Below are 19,741 nucleotides of genomic sequence, written 5' to 3'. Positions count from 1 at the left end.
GGTTGTCCTTCAATATTATCAGGGGAGTCTGGTTCTCCACCAAGGCCCAGCTTATCTTTACCTTCGGGCGCCCATGACAATAAAACATACCAAATGGTCAGTGGTATTCACTATTTTTTTCAGGAGAGCCGCACTGACAGGACAAAGTCAGCAGGAGAGCCATTTTTGCCGCAAAGTATCAAAAGCTATAAATCCAGTCATACATAAGCATGCCTGCTTATTAATATGTAATTCTTGTGTTTCCCACAGTATTTTGTGAAACTGAGGGAACCCAGTCCTTAGGGGGGTCCGGGGGCATGCTCCCCCGGAAGAAAATTTGGTACCTTTTAACCCAGAATGCATCAATCTGGTGCACTTTTGGAGGAAAATTAAGAGTTGTGTGACTGTGTACTATTATCTGGAATAATTTGGAGACACTGGGTCACATAACATCAAAGCTATTGAATAATAAATTATTATCCTACTAACCTATTTTTTTTATGAATGACATATTATCAATCAAAATGGGTGTGTTCATATAATACCCCTCTGGAATAGGCCTACATTTTTTTTACCTTTCAAAAGGTAAATTCATCAATCAGGTGCACTATGAGAGGGAAATTAAGAGGCTAATTCAACTGTGTCCTATGTGAGCTGTTTAGCAGCCTATTATTTTTCTGGAATAATTCAGAGACATTGGGAACCCTGCCTGATCAAAGTGAACATACAATATGCAGCTTAGCCAAAACACTTAATTTTCCTCGTTTGTGGAGCTTTTCATCTGTCCACCTGGTGCCCAACTGGTTCTGAATAGACATCTATCAATGTACCAGTAACCAGCATGAAATGTTGAAATCGCATCCAAGCTAGCATTGTTGCGGTACCGTGCGTGTGGTTGCCAGGTTGTTAAGTGTTCTCCAATTTAAATGTCCAACTTAGCGATATGAAACGAGATCTATTTTTTTGCAAATGATTTAATATATTCCATGTTCGTGAGCATGCCTGTGATAGACGGTATGCATAACATATTTTTATTGACCGTGAGTTAGTTTTTTCCCCCACAGCCCAATCTATCCAAGAGCACATTCTCCCTTGTAATGCATGAAAACCGCAAATCTGGCAACCCCGCTGTCAGTCAGCGTACGGCTGAGCAAGTTTAAATATATTATTTTCTAGTCTGTATTTCCACCTTGTAATGCCGTTGTTGACTTATTCTTTTATTACTTATTTGTATGAGAGCAGCCACGTTAGTTTAACAGGTTTGATGTTATAGATCTGCTTGTTTTTAATGGTTTTATGAACTATCTGTATTAACTGCATGATCATATCACAGTATTTTTTTATTGCCATGCGAGCCGCACATAGAAGCTTGGCGAGCCGCATGCGGCTCGCGAGCCGCGCTATGAGTAACGCTGCACTAGGTCAATGCATGAATTTAAATATTATTTTAAAACACAGATTAAAACATCCTGTTATGGTTACGATGCTGGACCCAAGAGCAGACAGAGACGAAGTAGGATTTATATAAAAAAGGTTTATTATATATATGGTGAGGGGAAGCAGGTAGTGGGTGAGGGAGCCAGGGGGAGACCAAAGCCGGGAAGCTGGAGAGAGTGGTCCGGATACTGCAGGCAGAGGAAAAACAAAAGTTAGGTTGTGGTCAACAGCTACAGGCAACAAGAAACAAGAGACGAGTAAGCGAGAGCGAGGGAACAGTAAACTGGAGCCAGGTACGTTATAGTTACCACGGTAGCGCATAGGACGATCCGGCGCCAACAGCAAGGAATCCACGGGTTATGAAGGGGAGTTGATTGGAGGTGAAGACCAGGTGAGCGTGATTGCAGATGAGGACCAGGTGTGAAGTGAGACAGACAGGGGGAGTGGCAGATACAGACGAGGAAAACACAGCGGGCTGCTGTGACCACAACAGTACCCTCCCCTCAATGGACGCCTCCAGGCGGCCTAAGCTTCTCTGGATGAGCCAGATGGAAATCCCGGATGAGGGAGGGGTCGAGAATGAGACCCCGCGAAACCCAGCTCCTTTCCTCAGGACCGTAACCCTCCCAATCCACGAGGTACTGATGCCCTCTGCCCCGACGCCGAATGTCCAGCAACCGCCGGACGGTGTATGCTGGGTGGTTGTCAATCACCCGGGGAGGAGGGGGGGCAACGGCCGGGGGGGAGAGAGGGCTGGTGGAGACTGGCTTTAGACGAGAGACATGGAAGGTGGGGTGGACGTGCATGGCTGGGGGCAGCTTGAGTGTGACCGCAGAGGGGTTGATGACGGAGACAATAGGGAAGGGCCCCACAAAACGAGGGGTTAACTTCTTAGAGCCAGTCTGTAAGGGAAGGTCCTTGGAGGACAACCACACCTGCTGACCCACCCGATAGGCAGGAGCGGGAGCCCGGTGGCGATCAGCCGTGCGCCGGTTCTGCTCAGCGGAGCGCAGCAGAGCGGTGCGCGCGCCCTTCCACACCCTGCGGCAGCGGCGGAGATGGTGCTGTACTGAGGGAACGGAGATGTCGTCCTCCTGAGCCGGAAACAAGGGCGGTTGGTACCCCAGGGAACATTCAAACGGGGACATGCCGGTGGCTGCACAGGACATGGAGTTGTGGGCATACTCGATCCAAGAGAGATGGTCGCTCCAGGCAGAGGGGTTGCGGGCAGCCACACAACGCAGCGCGGTTCCAAGATCCTGATTCGCTCTCTCCGCCTGCCCATTAGTCTGCGGCTGGTACCCTGATGACAGGCTGACAGAGGCCCCCAGCGCACGGCAGAAGGCTTTCCACACCTGGGAGATGAATTGGGGGCCGCGGTCGGAGACGAGGTCCGTGGGAATCCCGTGGAGGCGGAACACATGCTGCACGAGCAGCTGGGCAGTCTCGGTGGCAGAGGGGAGCTTTGGGAGGGCAATGAAATGAACAGCCTTAGAGAACCTATCCACAACTGTGAGGATGACTGTATGGCCTTTAGAGGGGGGAAGACCAGTGACGAAATCCAGGCCAATGTGAGACCAGGGCCGACCAGGAACAGGAAGCGGGCGAAGCAGGCCAGCAGGGGGTTGATGGGAGGACTTGGCCCGAGCACAAACCGTGCAGGCCAGCACGAAAGCCCGGGTGTCAGCGTCCATCGCTGGCCACCAAAAGTACCTCTTAAGGAGTGACAGGGTGCGACCCACGCCAGGGTGACAGGCAAAACGCGATGTGTGACCCCACACCAGAACCTGGGAGCGCACCGAACTGGGGACAAAGAGGCGGTTAGGAGGGCCGTTGCCCGGGTCTGGTTCAGTGATTTGGGCCTCCCGGATGAGGGACTCTATCTCCCAGGTAACCGCAGCCACCCTGAGACAGGAAGGAGAGAGGATGGTGTCAGGGGGACCCGGTGTGTCCACAGTGCCAAACTGGCGGGAGAGGGCGTCTGGTTTGACGTTACGGGAACCGGGCCGGTAGGTGAGGGAGAAATTGAAACGCCCAAAAAACAGGGACCACCGGGCTTGGCGGGAATTCAATCGCTTGGCTGTCTGGATGTAAGACAAATTCTTGTGGTCAGTCCATACCACGAACGGCTGTTCTGACCCCTCAAGCCAGTGCCGCCATTCCTCCAACGCCAGTTTCACAGCCAGCAGCTCTCTGTTACCCACATCATAATTCCGCTCAGCAGGAACCAGCCGGCGAGAGAAAAAAGCGCAGGGGTGAATCTTCTCATCAGAGGCCGAGCGCTGGGACAGGACCGCCCCCACCCCAGTGTCAGATGCATCAACCTCCACAATGAACTGCCTGGAGGGATCCGGTTGGATGAGAATGGGGGCAGACGAAAAAAGCTCCTTAAGCCTAGAGAAGGCAGCCTCCGCTTCAGGCGTCCAGGCAAAAGGGCGGGCAGGGGAGGTGAGATGAGTGAGAGGGGCTGCCACCCTGCTGTAGTCACGGATGAACCTTCGGTAAAAATTGGCAAACCCCAGAAACTGCTGCAGTTTCTTGCGGGAATCGGGGATGGGCCAGTCAGTCACTGCAATGACCTTCTCGGGGCAGGTCCTCACTTGCCCGCTCTCAATGATGAACCCCAGGAAGGATACAGAGGTGACACTGAACTCACACTTCTCGGCCTTCACATATAGCTTGTTCTCCAACAGCCGTTGAAGAACTTGCCGGACATGCTGGACGTGTTCCTTCTGATTGCGGGAAAAAATCAGGATGTCGTCTAAATAGACAAAAACTGAGCGGTTGAGAAAGTCCCGGAGGACGTCGTTAACCAGGTTCTGGAACACAGCAGGGGCATTAGTTAGGCCGAAAGGCATGACGAGATACTCAAAATGGCCGAGGGGGGTGTTAAAGGCCGTCTTCCACTCATCGCCTTCACGGATGCGCACCAGATGATAGGCATTACGTAGGTCCAATTTGGAGAAGACTGTGGCGCCCTGCAGTGGCTCGAATGCGGAACTGATGAGGGGCAACGCATACTTGTTCTTCACAGTAATGTTATTGAGACCCCTGAAATCAATGCATGGGCGAAGTGACTTGTCCTTTTTGGCCACAAAAAAGAAACCTGCACCAACAGGAGAAGAGGAGGGTCTCATGAGGCCAGCCGAAAGAGAATCCTTAATGTACTTCTCCATGGCCTCCCTCTCAGGACGGGACAAGTTATAAAGGCGACTACTGGGCAAAGGGGCGCCGGGGAGGAGATCAATGGCACAGTCATAGGGGCGATGAGGAGGCAGGGTGAGCGCACGACACTTACTAAATACCTCTCCCAGGTCATGATAAATTTGGGGAACCAAGGAGAGGTCGGGAGGTTCCTTGGGCAAGAGAACATCTCCCACTGCCGGAGACAGGGCAGACTGTAAGCAGGTGGAATGACAAAACGTGCTCCAACTCACCACCTTGCCAGAAGACCAGTCAAATTGGGGATTGTGAAGCTTGAGCCAGGGGTACCCCAGCACCAGGGGAGTGAGGGGAGACAGGATGACATGAAACTGAAGTATCTCGTGGTGATTGCCCGAAACAATTAATTCAAGGGGCTTAGTACGGTGGGTAATAAGGGCCAGGTGACGGCCGTCTAAGGCGTTAGCATTTAAGGGAGAGGGTAATTGTTCCAATTTAATGCCAACCTGAGACGCGAAGCCCGCATCAATGAAGTTCTCATCCGCTCCAGAATCCACCAGGGCTGACACAGGAAAGGAATGCCCGAGGGACAGGAGAGTGGCATCCAGCAGTGAGCGAGAACAGTGAGAATCGGGGACGGAGGGGGCGTGGCTCAGCAGGGCCCCGAGCCTCACTGCCGAGCCCTGTCTTTTGGCAGTGACGGACAGGTGGAGATGAGATGCCCGGGCAGCGCACAGTACAGACACACTCCGGTCTTAATCCGATGAAGCCGCTCTGCCTGGGTGAGACGTGTGCGACCCAGCTGCATGGGCTCCTCTTCAGTGACAGCACGCGTCACGGGGGCAGAGAGGGCAGTCTTAGGGAAGAGTGGGGAACAGGAAGCAGCGAAAACCGGAGGCACGGAGCTGCCCGCCTTCTCCCTACGCCGCTCGCGTAGGCGATTATCCAGCCGGATAGAGAGGGAAATTATTTCATCGAGAGTGTCAGCTTCCTCCCTAGTAGCCAGCTCATCCTTGATTGTCTCACTGAGACCGGAAAGAAAAAGCCCACGTAGTGACTTGTCGTTCCAGCCTGACCTGGCTGCATAGGTCCTGAACTCAACGGAGAACTCAGCTACACTGCGGGAGCCCTGACGTAAAGAAATAAGCCGCTTGGCGGCGTCCCCTCCCTCTACTGGATGGTCAAACACTTTCCTCATCTCTGCTACAAAAAGGTCAAAATTGTCATTAGCTGGGGAATCACTGTCCCATAATGCTGAAGCCCACGCTAGTGCATTACCCTTAAGTGACCCCATAATGTAAGCGATCTTAGCCTTTTCTGTGGGATAGGTGAGAGGCTGCTGACTGAAAACTAGGAAACACTGAATCAAAAAGTCTCTGCACGTACCCATGTCCCCAGCATAGCGCTCTGGCGCAGGAATAAATGGCTCACGAGCTCGTGGCAGGTGTAACGGGGAAGTGAGAGCAGGCGGGGGTGCCGCTGGTAGTGGAGGCGCTGTGGTGGGAGGTACCAGTAAGTCCAATTGGTCACCCATCTGTGTGACTCGGGTAGCGAGATTCTTAAAAGCCTCCATAGCGTCCCGGAGAGCTCGGCTGTGCTCCGCCACCTGAGTGCCTTGGGCGGCGAGAGCTCCACGAATGTTTCCGATGTCCGCTGGGTCCATCTTGGCCGGATCGTTCTGTTATGGTTACGATGCTGGACCCAAGAGCAGACAGAGACGAAGTAGGATTTATATAAAAAAGGTTTATTATATATATGGTGAGGGGAAGCAGGTAGTGGGTGAGGGAGCCAGGGGGAGACCAAAGCCGGGAAGCTGGAGAGAGTGGTCCGGATACTGCAGGCAGAGGAAAAACAAAAGTTAGGTTGTGGTCAACAGCTACAGGCAACAAGAAACAAGAGACGAGTAAGCGAGAGCGAGGGAACAGTAAACTGGAGCCAGGTACGTTATAGTTACCACGGTAGCGCATAGGACGATCCGGCGCCAACAGCAAGGAATCCACGGGTTATGAAGGGGAGTTGATTGGAGGTGAAGACCAGGTGAGCGTGATTGCAGATGAGGACCAGGTGTGAAGTGAGACAGACAGGGGGAGTGGCAGATACAGACGAGGAAAACACAGCGGGCTGCTGTGACCACAACACATCCTTTCTCATGAACTTCAGTTTCTCCAACAAGTACTAAGGGAGAGGCAGCGTGTCGGTGTTTGGTCCTCCAAACGGAACCTAGTTGGAGGCAGCGTTGGGAGGACATCAGTTAAAGAGCACCTATTATGCTTTTTCAACTTTTATGACCTATAAACGTTGTTATAATGATTTATAGTCATGTTTAACCATACTAAAGTGTCAAATAATGACTTGCATGCATTTAGACGTATTCCCTGCTGACCGTCTGGGGTGGCTGTGGAGAGCGCTAACCACTAGGAACTAGGAATGTTCAAATTTCCGGGATTTATCTATGTAGAGCAATCCGGATTTTCCATGTATGGTAATGCTGCAAAGTGCTCAGGTATGCTCCTGCCATGCCCCCACTTGCCTGCTCAAATCTGCCCGCGCGCCGCTGAAATTCTTCCGGAAGGTAACCAATCACAACCTGAGTGGGGTTGGCAGGAGGGGGGCGAGGTTGCGGAGAAGGACGAAGCCGAGTGTTGACAGAAAATGTCAACACTCGGCTCGAATTACAACACACCTCACATGTTTAGACTGATTGCACAACATCGTCACAGCAGGTAACTAAATGCACCAGATACATTGTCATTTGAGACAATGTGTCATTCCACCATGCTGCTCTGGTCCAGAACTGGTTTCAACACCATCACAGTTCCTTATCCAGTTTTTCTCTGCATGGCGGTGGAAGGATGTGGATGAAATTCTCTGGACAGATCCAGCTAGGCGAAGAGATAATGTCTAGTATTTTCTATACTGTATTTTCTGTTTCCTTTATCAGATTTTAATTTATTTACAGAATTATCTGTAATTTGTATACTGTACTGGATACAGTATTTTATGTGTCTTGTTGTTTCCTGGGATAACAGTGTTATGCAGACTACTACAGACATGTTTTTTATGATTTTCCATGTTGACTGATTTGGGTGTATGGAGAGAAATACATTATATTTTCCTCAGTCTGCAGCATTAGTCTTGTCAAGTTTTTGGTGAACTTATTGTGTATTTGCACTTTCTCTGTGTACTTTATATACATTACTCAAATCACTGAGAAGTAGAATTACTAAAAGTGTTTACAGTTTTTTACGATCGCACGAACACTAAAATCAAAATTATTATACAATTATCAAAACCTTAACCTCTTAAGCTCTAGCCTATTTTTTAGGTTTCTGCTAGAAAATGACATACCCAAAATAAATAGAGTATATGTCTGCATCTACAAGGTCTATTTGAATAATTGTGGTGTCATTATGAAGGGAACACTTGTGAAATGTGTTCAGATGTGTAAGTATCAGTATTTACGTCACTGGCTCAGAGTCAATTAAATTTGCACACAAGCATAAATGACTGATTTCATTTCCGCCTAAAAAAAAATCACACTTTTTCAATGAATATCTCTTTGAAATGATGCTGATGGGGCTAAAACTCTACATCTAAGCATAGCACAAGGTGTTACCATTATCCCTGCAAAGTTTGATCCTTATAAAGTGAAGCAGAGCAGAATTACAGAGGTTTTAGTACAGACTAGTCAGACGGACTCTCCAAAATGGTCATTTGGCACATTTTGGCACACTTTGGCACTAGCTGTGCCATTTGAAGTTTTTGATGTACTGAACTATATTTTTCACTTTTATGTCATTATCTGTGATCATCACATACATTTTCAAGAGTTTTTGACTTTTTTTTTTTTTTTTTTTTCATAACCAACCTAAACTATATACAATTTTCAAAGAACCATAAAAAGCAACTGAAGTTTGAATCAAAATGAAACATATTTATTTATCAACAATAATAAACAAACTGTAAAAAAATAAATCACACAAAACTATTTACACTGACTGTGAAGTCCAAATAAAAACAATATATCAACAATAAGTCCAAACTATGAACAGCCCCTCCTGAGTCTCATTTTCCTCTCTACTTGTTGTCGTGCCAGAGCTGGAAACAGTTCTTTTTGCAGTGAGACAGTGGTACCTGACATTTCCTGTAATACATGGATGTCTTCACCCTCGGGATCCCAGTATTGAGGCACCACTTGCAATGCTTGCAAATTTGCGAGTCATAGTAGATGGGCATGCGTGGGGGCAATGCAAGCGGTGGAGTAGCTGCTGAGCCTTCAGCAAACACCAACTTCCTAGCTTCCTATCTGAGAAGGCAATGGCTCTGTCTGGGAAGATGAAGCTGCTCATCATCACTGCAACACCAATTGTGGAAGGAAACAAATATTATTTAGTGGCCTTATTTTGAAAGTGTAATACATTCACAAAAGCTATCACAATAGATGTGTGATAATAACAATCTTGGAAGTAAAACACACACACAATACATGCATTCACAAAAGCAATAGACATGTGATAATAATAATCTTGGAAGTAAACATAACATAAAAAACACACTCCCTCCCTCCCTCCCTCCCTGCCTGTCTCTCTCTCACACTCACACTCACTCACTCACACACACACACACACACACACACACACACACACACACACACACACACACACACACATTTATCTAGCATAAAACTGATATTATATACTGGTATATATGAATAGTAACTAATGAATTGAATTGTACCTTTCTACCTTTTTGTGCCGAGGTCTCTGTCGTCTGAGCTGGAGTCCCGTGCAGAAAGTTCGTCCAGCTTCAGCATTGTCTGTCAGCAGTTATCATTTCGATCAACTTATCCATACTGCACTTGGTTCGGCGATGTTCTGCCATTTTTGATAATAAATGACCAAAAAACAACGACAAACTATCTCAAAACTCCTCAGGACTCCTCAGTATCCGTCTCACACCGTGCGCTCTGCGCACTATGCGTAAAGATGGCTGCTGCTGCATGTAGTCTAAGAAAGTTACGCAGACGAATAACTCAGCCAGTGATTGGTCGTTTTGGATGATTGACACCTTGTTTTAACCGTAAGAGCCAATAGATTTTAGGGGAGGTATCGAAATGTGTGCCAGACACATGATTGGCTAGCAGTAAGAAAGCAAAATGGTACCCCCGGGAATCCTTCTCTGATGCATGCTGAACCAACGAGAGTCCTTGAAAGTAAAGAATAAGTCGGATTCACTTGGAAATGGTTGAAAACGAAAGGGGACATGTTGGATTTACTATATCAGGAGTTTTTTGCTCTAAAGTACAACTTTTCATCAAAATATCGCAAAGGTAAGAGCGAATTTATGTTGGTCTTTGTAAGTAAGTGATTGTTTACCTTTGTATTCTTTGGCCGCTAAGTCACTGAGTTTTTATCGTAGGGACGTGACAGTGGTACTGTTGAACTCGTCGTGGTCTTAGCTTTCATTTGAGATGATGTTTGTATACAATGAAGTATCGGAGCGGTAGCAATGGAAATGTGGAGAGAGGGTTGACTTTCTGACGCTATTCGGATTTTGATATTTGATCATTAATATGCTTGGTGTTTGAGTTGTGTTTGGTGTGTGTAAAAATGACTTATATGTGCTTGTAGCTGAGTTTCTCATGTTTAATTTGATGTGCAGTATGACTATTTCTACATTGTTATGGAAGTGTTGTATGCCTTTTGCTGCGAGAGTGATCACAAAGTCCCCCAATTGGGGGACCCTAGAGTTTAAGAGGTTAAACTCAGGAAGCAAACCATTGGCCTATATCTGCACCACTATCAGCACAAAGTCAGCCTCACACTTTTTGGAAAACAATACACACAGTGATTTGCAAAACACTAAACACACTTAAATACGTTAGACACAGAAGTATATCATGATGTCACCCCATTGTAATTCCAAAGCACTGACTGTCAAACTACCAAACACATGAGCCAGACAGTAAACACAGCCATAGGTGCGCAAACACATGATTTCTTTATTCTAGACACTCCAATCAGGTTTAAGCACTATACAAATGCAGCAGGTAAGTGCACCTGCCTTTACAGTAACCAAAATGGAAGGAGTCAGAAGAACAGTGAGAGTGAGGGTGAGAGGGGGAATCCACAGAGGTCCACAGATCCGTGATGCCAATATTATGCCTCATTTCCACCGAGTAGAGCGGGTCGGATCGGAGCGGTTCGGTCCGGGTAGTTTGGCTTTTCATTTGTAAAAAGTTGGGTAGGGTACGGTTTAAGCGCACCTAACCGCTCTGAGCCGCTCCAGATCTCAGTAATCCTCCGTAGGGGTACTAGCCGCCTGAAAGCGGACCGAAAATGCAGAGCTACACGCTGCCGTCATTTGATTGGTTGGTCGAAAGAATCATTTCCGCCATGTGTATTAATCTCGGCAAGAGTGAAGAGAGTCTGTGTTTTGGTGAAAATGTGAGCACAGCACTGTTTATTGTTTGGTGTTTTTCCTCGTCATTAATAATCAGTTGGTTTAGTTACGTGTCCCACTGCTACGTAGCTGCCGCAGCCAGCACTGTTTGCTCACTGAGTTGCACCGAGCCGTCTCTGTGTTTACGCCATAGCCTAGATAGTTTTAGGCTAAATACACGCTCACAACACGGGGGGAATAAATAAATAAAGCGGCTGGTTTGACCAAGCAAAAACGAGAGACCGCTGGCTTGACCACAGTTGGTCGAAAGAATCATTTCCGCCGTGTGTAGTCACCTCGGCTAGAGTGAAGAGAGTCTTGTTTTGGCGAAAATGTGAGCGCGGCACTGTTTATTGTGTGGTGTTTTTCCTCGTCATTAAAATAATCAGTTGGCTACACTGTGTCCCACTGCTACGATGTCACGTAGCCAGCGCTGTTCGCTCACTCTATCAGTTGCACCGAGCAGTCTCTGTGCTCACAACAACACGGGGGGAATAAATAAAGAAGCGGCTGGTTTGACCAAGCAAAAACGAAAGACCGCTGGCTTGACCACAGTTGTTCCACAACCCTATCGTTTGACCCATATTCTGGCGGCGGATATCGCAGTCCAGCCTAAACCCCGCCCTACCAGTAAAGGTAGGGTCCGCGGTGGAAACAACACCGAGATTCTTAAAAGTGAGCTGTCCCGCTCTGAGCCGCTCCGATCCGACCCGCTCTACTCGGTGGAAATGAGGCATTAGCCCTTACAACACACCTTACATCAGGGGTGTCAAACTCATTTTCACAAAGGGCCGAATTACGACATGATAATCACACGAAGGGCCAGACATGTCGCTGCCTTCTTTTTAATCCAAAAATCAAACAACATATCTAGGTATATAACCTGCGTACATAGGCTAGATTTTGTTTACATATTTTGGGGGACAAATTATAGGTGGGGGGTATGGGGGTGCTCCCCCAGAAATGTTTGTGCGTCAAACACTTAATTTCCTGTGTTCTAGTAGATTTTTCTGTTTCTGTTTTCTGTGCCTTTTCTGCGTAAATTTATTGAGGAAATGTCTTTATTTTTGTAAATAATAATAATAATAATAATTGATTGGATTTATATAGCGCTTTTCAAGGTACTCAAAGCGCTTTACAGGGTTCCAGGTTCAATTCGTTCACACACAGTCATACCGGTGGTGGTAAACTACGATAGTAGCCACAGTTGCCCTGGGGCAGACTGACAGAAGTGAGGCTGCCATTCCGCGCCATCGGCCCCTCCGACCACCACCTCAAACATACAGCAGTCATACACATTCACACGAGGCAAGGTGGGTGAAGTGTCTTGCCCAGGGACACAACGACCATGACACAAGTGGCCGGGCGGAGATCGAACCGCCAACCATAGGATCATTGGCCAACCAGCTTAACCACCTGAGCCACAGTCGCCCCGCCTCGTAAAGGAAAAGACAACATTCAGGTTCCTGGTGAAACAATTCTAAAGGACTATAATGCAGTAGGGCTCTCAGGCATTCTGGATTGAGCGACAATATGTTTTCTCTTGGATTTTTCAAAACTTTCTGCACATTCAAAACATATCACATTTTTTTATTTTATTTTTTATAGGAATCATGACGCAGCAGTGTTAAATGTTTATGACACTTTACATTGGTAATGAAATGCAAAGCCACCATTGGAAATGAAAGGAGTGGGCTATCAGCGGCTATCTAACGTTAGCAAGTTAGCTAAATTGTAACTTGAGGCAAAAGTTAGAAACCAGATAATGTTAGCATTCATCCTTAGACAGTTGACACAATCAATCATCATATTAGCATTCTATTTTGCCACATAGATTGGCCTATTTACAGCCATTAGAAAAAACATATTTTCTTCAATGCAAGTTCATCAATTCATGGCTTAAAATTCTGAGCTGTGGAACTTTCAGCAGACATTCCTAGTGGTAAGCTATGCGAGTGTCCTAACGGTTGGGAGCGTGTGCGACGTGCGGATATGGCACAGGCTCCGCATGAGAAAAAAAAAAAAAAAAAAAAATCATAATTATTATTTTTTTTTTCAATTCAATGGAATTGCCGAATTGGTTCGCGGGCCAGATTAAATATTGAAACGGGCCAGATTTGGCCCGCGGGCCAGAGTTTGACACCCCTGCCTTACATACTCACATGTTTAGACTGATTGCACAACATCGTCACAACAGGTAACCAAATGCACCAGACACAATACATTGTCATCTGGGACAATGTGTCATTCCACCATGCTGCTCTGGTCCAGAACTGGTTTCAACACCATCCACAGTTCACAGTCCTATTCCTTCCACCATACTCTCCTTATCCAGTTTTTCTCTGCATGGCGGTGGAAGGATGTGAATGAAATTCTCTGGACAGGTCCAGCTAGGCGAAGAGATAATGTCTAGTATTTTCTATACTGTATTTTCTGTTACCTTTATCAGATTTGTTTTTAAATGTATTATCTGTAATTTGTAACCTGTACTGGACAGTGTTACACTGTACAGTATTGTATGTGTGTTGTTGCTTCCTGGGATACCAGTGTTATGCAGACTACTGCAGACATGTTTTGTTGTGATTTTCCATGTTGACTGATTTGGGTGTATGGAGAGAAATAAATGATATTTTCCTCAGTCTGCAGCATTGGTCTTGTCAAGTGTTTGGTGAACTTATTGTATATTTGCACTTTTTCTGTGTACTTTATATACATTACTCAAATCACTGAGAAGTAGAATTACTAAAAGTGATCAAGGTTAGCAACAGCAGTGTGTAACGGGTTCAGACATAATTAAGTAATATGAAGCGTGTGTTTCATATGGTGACAAAATATGTTTTTTATAAAATAGTGTATAGTTTTGAAAAGAGTGTTTCATTTTGCAAAGGGTCTGAGGTATTTTGCTAATTGGGTATTTGGTGTGCTAATTGTGTGTAGTGTTTTGAGAAATCGGGCCCTGTTTCAAAATCGAGCTTACAGTTTTTTTTCGATTGCTTAAAGGCCTACTTCACCGGTTTGAATATGAAGGTGTATTGAATTCTGAGATCCTATGTAGTATAAATGTGCAAAAAAAATTTAAATTGGTTCATCCTAGCCTGAGAAAAGGCAGAAAGAGTGTTTTTTTAACCCTATATTAATCTTACTGTGACATCACAGTAAGATAAATATAGGGTTAAAAAAAAACCTTACTTTGTAAATATTACTGTGATTTCTCCTACTGTGACATCACAGTAATATTTACAAAGTAATTTTTTTTTAACCCTATATTTATCTTACTGTGATGTCACAGTAAGATTAATATAGGGTTAAAAAAAACACTCTTTTTGCCTTTTCTCAGGCAGGATGAACCGATTTTTTTTTTTTTTGCACATTTATACTACATGGGATCTCAGAATTCAATACACCTTCATATTCCCACCGGTGAAGTAGGCCTTTAAGCACACATTTTTGGCTTTGGAATTGCAAGGGAGTGACATAATGACATATTTATGTGTCTAATGTATTCAGGTGTGTTTAAAGTTTTGCAAATCACTGTGTATTGTTTTGCAAAAAGTGTGAGGCTGACTTTGTGCTGATAGTGGTGCACATATGGGCCAATGGTTTGCTTCTTGAGTTTAAGGTTTTGATAATTGTGTAATACTTTTGATTTTATATTAGTGTTCGCGCGATGCTAAAAAACTGTAATATTTAGCTGAAAAAACACCCAATCTTGCAACACCAGCCACCACAGAGTTGCGCTGCCGCATGCCAAAACCAAACAGATCCTCTACTACCCAAATCGCATTAACGACGTACAGTAGCGGCTCCGTTGTCTTCATCTCCGAGCCTATATTTTCGGAGACCTATAAGTGGACAGCCCAGCTTTCATAAACTTAATTAAGGGGTTGCAGCCAGTGGTGTAGTCTACGTGATACGCAGGTATAAGGTATAAGAAAGTTCCAGCATTTCCGTATGCCCACTTACAAATGTGAAGTGACACGTAACAATTTCGATAGTGACAGAACTCAACTGTCATACTTTCATTAATAAATTCAACCTGTGCGCTGTGTACCTGTGGAAGTTGCAATGGACTTATAATAGCCATACGCCCTATAAATGAGGCCCAGTGTGAGGATGGGTTAACAGCAGGTAATACGTCCATAGTACAGAGATGAGCGGGACCCGGCATACCACCACGGCCCGTTTTATTTCGGACTGTTGGGTAAAAGAAAGTGCGATGTCCAACCCGAAAATACTGGGAATGCGACGCAACATTCAGCTCAGTAGTCCCCTCGGGAGACACGCACGGTGCTGTTGGAGCACACCAAAAGCGCGTCGGGACTTCTTATATGTATTTTAATTAAAAAAAATTCTGGGGGAGACTGTGGCTGTGATCTTTTCCAAGATGGTTGCCGTGAAGCCACACAGTTTCGCAGGCTCTGTGTGTATGCTCCAAAAGCCAACTAAAAACATCAGAAGACATTGGCTTTTGCAATCTGCATGTATCTTTACTGTTTTGGCATGTTCTCTACTCTTGTGCCCAACACTTACACGAAAAATGGATACAAATGGAGACCAATTCCTCTACCCAGCCAAAAGGAGTCAGTCAACACCTTCTCTTATCAAGATTACTGGACAATGGAAGTGCAAGTGTAATGGTTATAAAGATGTGTGTTTCTGAAATGCTTTTAAATGCAAAAACGGATTTAGCACTATCATTATCTGTTATCTATTGCTCTCCCCTTTTTAGATACAATGGGATGCCGGTGAAATATGTGTTTGTGTAATCTCATGTTTAGCTTAGGATCTATTATTTATTTATTTACTACAACACTTTTCAGAAATGCTAAATTAGATTAGTTGTTGCAGTGTTTCTTTATTTCACGTTATTTTTAGTTTTATCTGTAGATGCTCTGGGTTCGATTAGTTTAGTTTACCTCGTTCAGCCGCCGTCTCCTCGGCCATTACAACGTTGGACTTCAAGTCTAAACATACTGCGTCCTCGTTGTTTTTCTATAACCCCCCTTACAGGTAAGAACGGTGGCTGTGAAATTGTTTATGTATATGTTTAATGCTAGGGAAAATGCCGAGAGTAAAATAGCTGTGCATGAGATGTTTAAAAGATTAGTTTGTTTAAAAACGGAGGAGTCGCTCTGCCGTAGCGTGCTTGCTAGCAGCATCACACGGGCAGGCGCGTGGTAAGAAAGTGTCCGCCATTCCACGACAATATGTGTTGGCGCGGTTTTCATTTAATGTGTAAAATATAGGCCAACGTAGTATAGTACAAGCTGGCGCTTTATTTAGTTAATGTGTAAAATATTTGCCAATCTGTTATTGTATAAGCTGGCTCTTCTTTCAGTTTAAGCGTTGTTAAAGAGTATTGCCAATGTGTTTTAGCTGAAGCAATACTTAAATGTGGAATGTGTAAAAGCTTAAAATGTAGTATTTAGTACTCAAGCAATGCACACTTTATTATTCTGTTTATTCACATGTCATTTTGTGATCTTTGAACATTGAAAGTGAAAAGGCACTGTTATTGAGTTTTGCATATTGTGAAAAGGCCATTTTATGAATACTGTACAGGTATTTCTAATATTTGAAATTGCATGAGAAATGCACTGTCTATTGAATATTGTGAACATCATTACAACGTTGGACTTCAAGTCTAAACATACTGCGTCCTCGTTGTTTTTCTATAACCTCCCTTACAGGGGCGTAACACAAGGCCACTTGAGCCAAACATGAACAGTTGAACAAACCTAAACCTTTCTTGGGAATTCTACATCTTCTGATAATACTGCTCCTGGCTGGTGATGTTGAAATAAATCCTGGACCTTCAATGATCTTAAACTACCTGGATGCTAAACCACCACAGCTAACAGGGCTACATCCACAGCTGGCAGGGCTACAAGCACTACTAGCTAGCTACTAGCTACAACCACAGCTAATTGGGCTACAACCACAGCCTTTTCAGGCTACAACCACATCTAACTGGGCTACAACCACAGCTAACAGGGCTACATCCACAGCTGGCAGGGCTACAAGCACTACTAGCCGGGCTACAACCACAGCTAACTGGGCTACAACCTCAGATAGCAGGGCTACAACCACAGCTAATTGGGCTACAACCCCAGCCAATTGGGCTACAACCACAGCTAACTGGGCTACAACCACTATGAGCAAGTCGCTGCAGTTGAGTTCCACGGGCTGCGGGAGCTTGATGGGAAATGTCTTGCTGACAGGCAAGGCTGAGTGCTAATTGGGAGTTCAAACCCCGTGCCTTGATGCATTTCCCCAATTGGTTCCTGCATAAATCTGACATCACTGCTCAAAATTAAATTAAGATCCATTATTTTTTATTTTGCTTTATATTTAATCATTAGGCCTACTCCACAGTGTATGCATTTAAGCAGAAATATATTTAATCAGAGTTAAACTTAGGCCCTGTTCTCACGGTGAAAACGTGACAGTTTTCCCGTTTTTGGTTTAAAAAAAAACCCGTTCAGACACAATTTATCTGACATCTTTGTGCCGCGGAGACACCGTGCATGTTATGTTGTCTTCTAACTTTATAACTCGCGTGTGGGTATTGACAGCAAATGTTATAGACTATGCATACGTGAAGTGGAGCCGTGACGTCAGCGTTACCAGGGAAAATGGTTTCGGTGTTTACAAGAAACCAAAACCGTTGTGTTTTCCAAAAAATCCTCACTGGGAGGTGATCTCAAAAACTTGCGGTTTCATGCCTGCGTTTGCTGTTTTCATGTACATGATATAGTGCAACCGCGGGAATTTTTCCGCGTTTGCACCGTTTCGTGTTGCTGTGAGAACAGGGCCTTACACTGTCTGAAAACTTGACAGAGAAATAATTTCGAAAGCAATAATTAGCATGCAGGTTTAACTCTCCTTATAGATTTATTTAAAAGTAAACACAAACTTGAGTCATTCATTTGTGGTGAAGTGATATCTGTAGGCTATACCATTAAGATTAAATCATAGCTTATTTCAATTCAGATCCTAACCTTGGACAATAGCCAGAAAAGTTAGGACACACTCACGTGACGCCAGTCGCCATTTAGAGCACTCCCATATACATAATAACTGGAGGGATGATCCACTGAGTCCAGTTGTAATCTACTCCACCAATATGAGGGTGTGTAAAAAGAGGACATTCTGAGGATGCCAGAAATAGCTGACGTTTATGAATTTCACCAAGGTGTGGTTGGCTCTCCAGGTGCCTCCCAAGCTTAAACAGTCAAAACCTGCAACATTCTCTCTCTCACGCAGCTGCAGAGTGACAGGAGGCAATAAACAGTATCAGCACAGGCCTGCTGGCCAACACACACACACACACACACACACACACACACACACACACACACACACACACACACACACACACACACACACACACACACACACACACACACACACACACACACACACACACACACACACACACACACACACACACACACACACACACACACACACACACACACACACACACACACACACACACACACACACACACACACACACACACACACACACACACACACACACACACACACACACACACACACACACACACACAGGGGTGGTAGGATGGCCTAGAGGTAAGGTGGCCGACCAGTAACCATGAGGTCGCTGGTTCGATCCCCGGCACCGGACAGGAGGGTGTGAGTCGTAAAACTAGCAGAGGCTGGTATTGTGTCTACGGTGCCCACCATCTCTACCATTGTGTCCTTGAGCAAGACACTTAACCCCAAAACTGCTCCAGGGGCGCTGCACTGCGGCTGACCCTGCGCTCTGACCCCCTCCGAAGTGTGGTAACTTGAGAGGGGATATGCGAAAAGACAAATTTCAATGTGCCTCGTGTACAACTGACAAATAAAGATAACTTAACTTAACTTAACTTAACACACACACACACACACAAATTTAAACTGTGGCATGTCACAAGCACACACAGGTACATGTGCTGCGCAAAACACGTTGTATTTGAAGAACACTACATTTTCCATATGGAGTAAGTGTTTGCACTGTATATTAGTTATAAAAAGAACACAACATTTGAAAACAAAATTAAATTTGATTAATTTAAACATTTAATTTTCTCTCTTAATTTTAAAACAATTTTCAAAATATTACTTCTGTAAAAGATAGGGATCATTAATTGAATTCCTTTGACCATGCATCAACAGGCCCAGTTCTACGGGGGTGCATGAGCATGCATTGCACCCTCAAAAAAATGGTTTGCACCCTCAAATGAAAAAAGGAGGGAGTGATTTTTTTTTATAAATATGATAAAAATAATAAAATACTTGCTCACAAAACAAATTGTAATTAACCTTTGACCATTTCCATTAAATACCGCTGTTTTCTGCATTTATTTTGTTCACTAAACCGATAAGAACGTTATCATTATTCGACTGGCAACTGTGGCTAAGCGAACCCATCTCTACTAGTGCGCTCCGCTCTGCCCCGCCCGCCCCCGCCTGAACTATTTCGCTTTCAGCGATTGCAGTGCAATGGTTATTCAGCATAAAGCAAAGCAGTGATTCACCCGGTGAAACATGGGGTGTGACTGTGGGTAACGGTGTCATCACCTTGCTGGTGAGAAAAGCTCTGTGGCTTAACGGCTAAAATGATAACCGGCCGCCGGGGATATCATGTCCGCTAACGTTGTTCAGGGGAGGCTTCCGCGATCGGATTGCATTTCACGAGCATGAAAACACAG

This window comes from Ammodytes marinus (genome assembly GCF_949987685.1).
Source record: "Ammodytes marinus genome assembly, chromosome: 4".
In the NCBI taxonomy this organism is placed as follows: Eukaryota; Metazoa; Chordata; class Actinopteri; order Uranoscopiformes; family Ammodytidae; genus Ammodytes; species Ammodytes marinus.
This window is presented reverse-complemented; position numbering follows the sequence as displayed.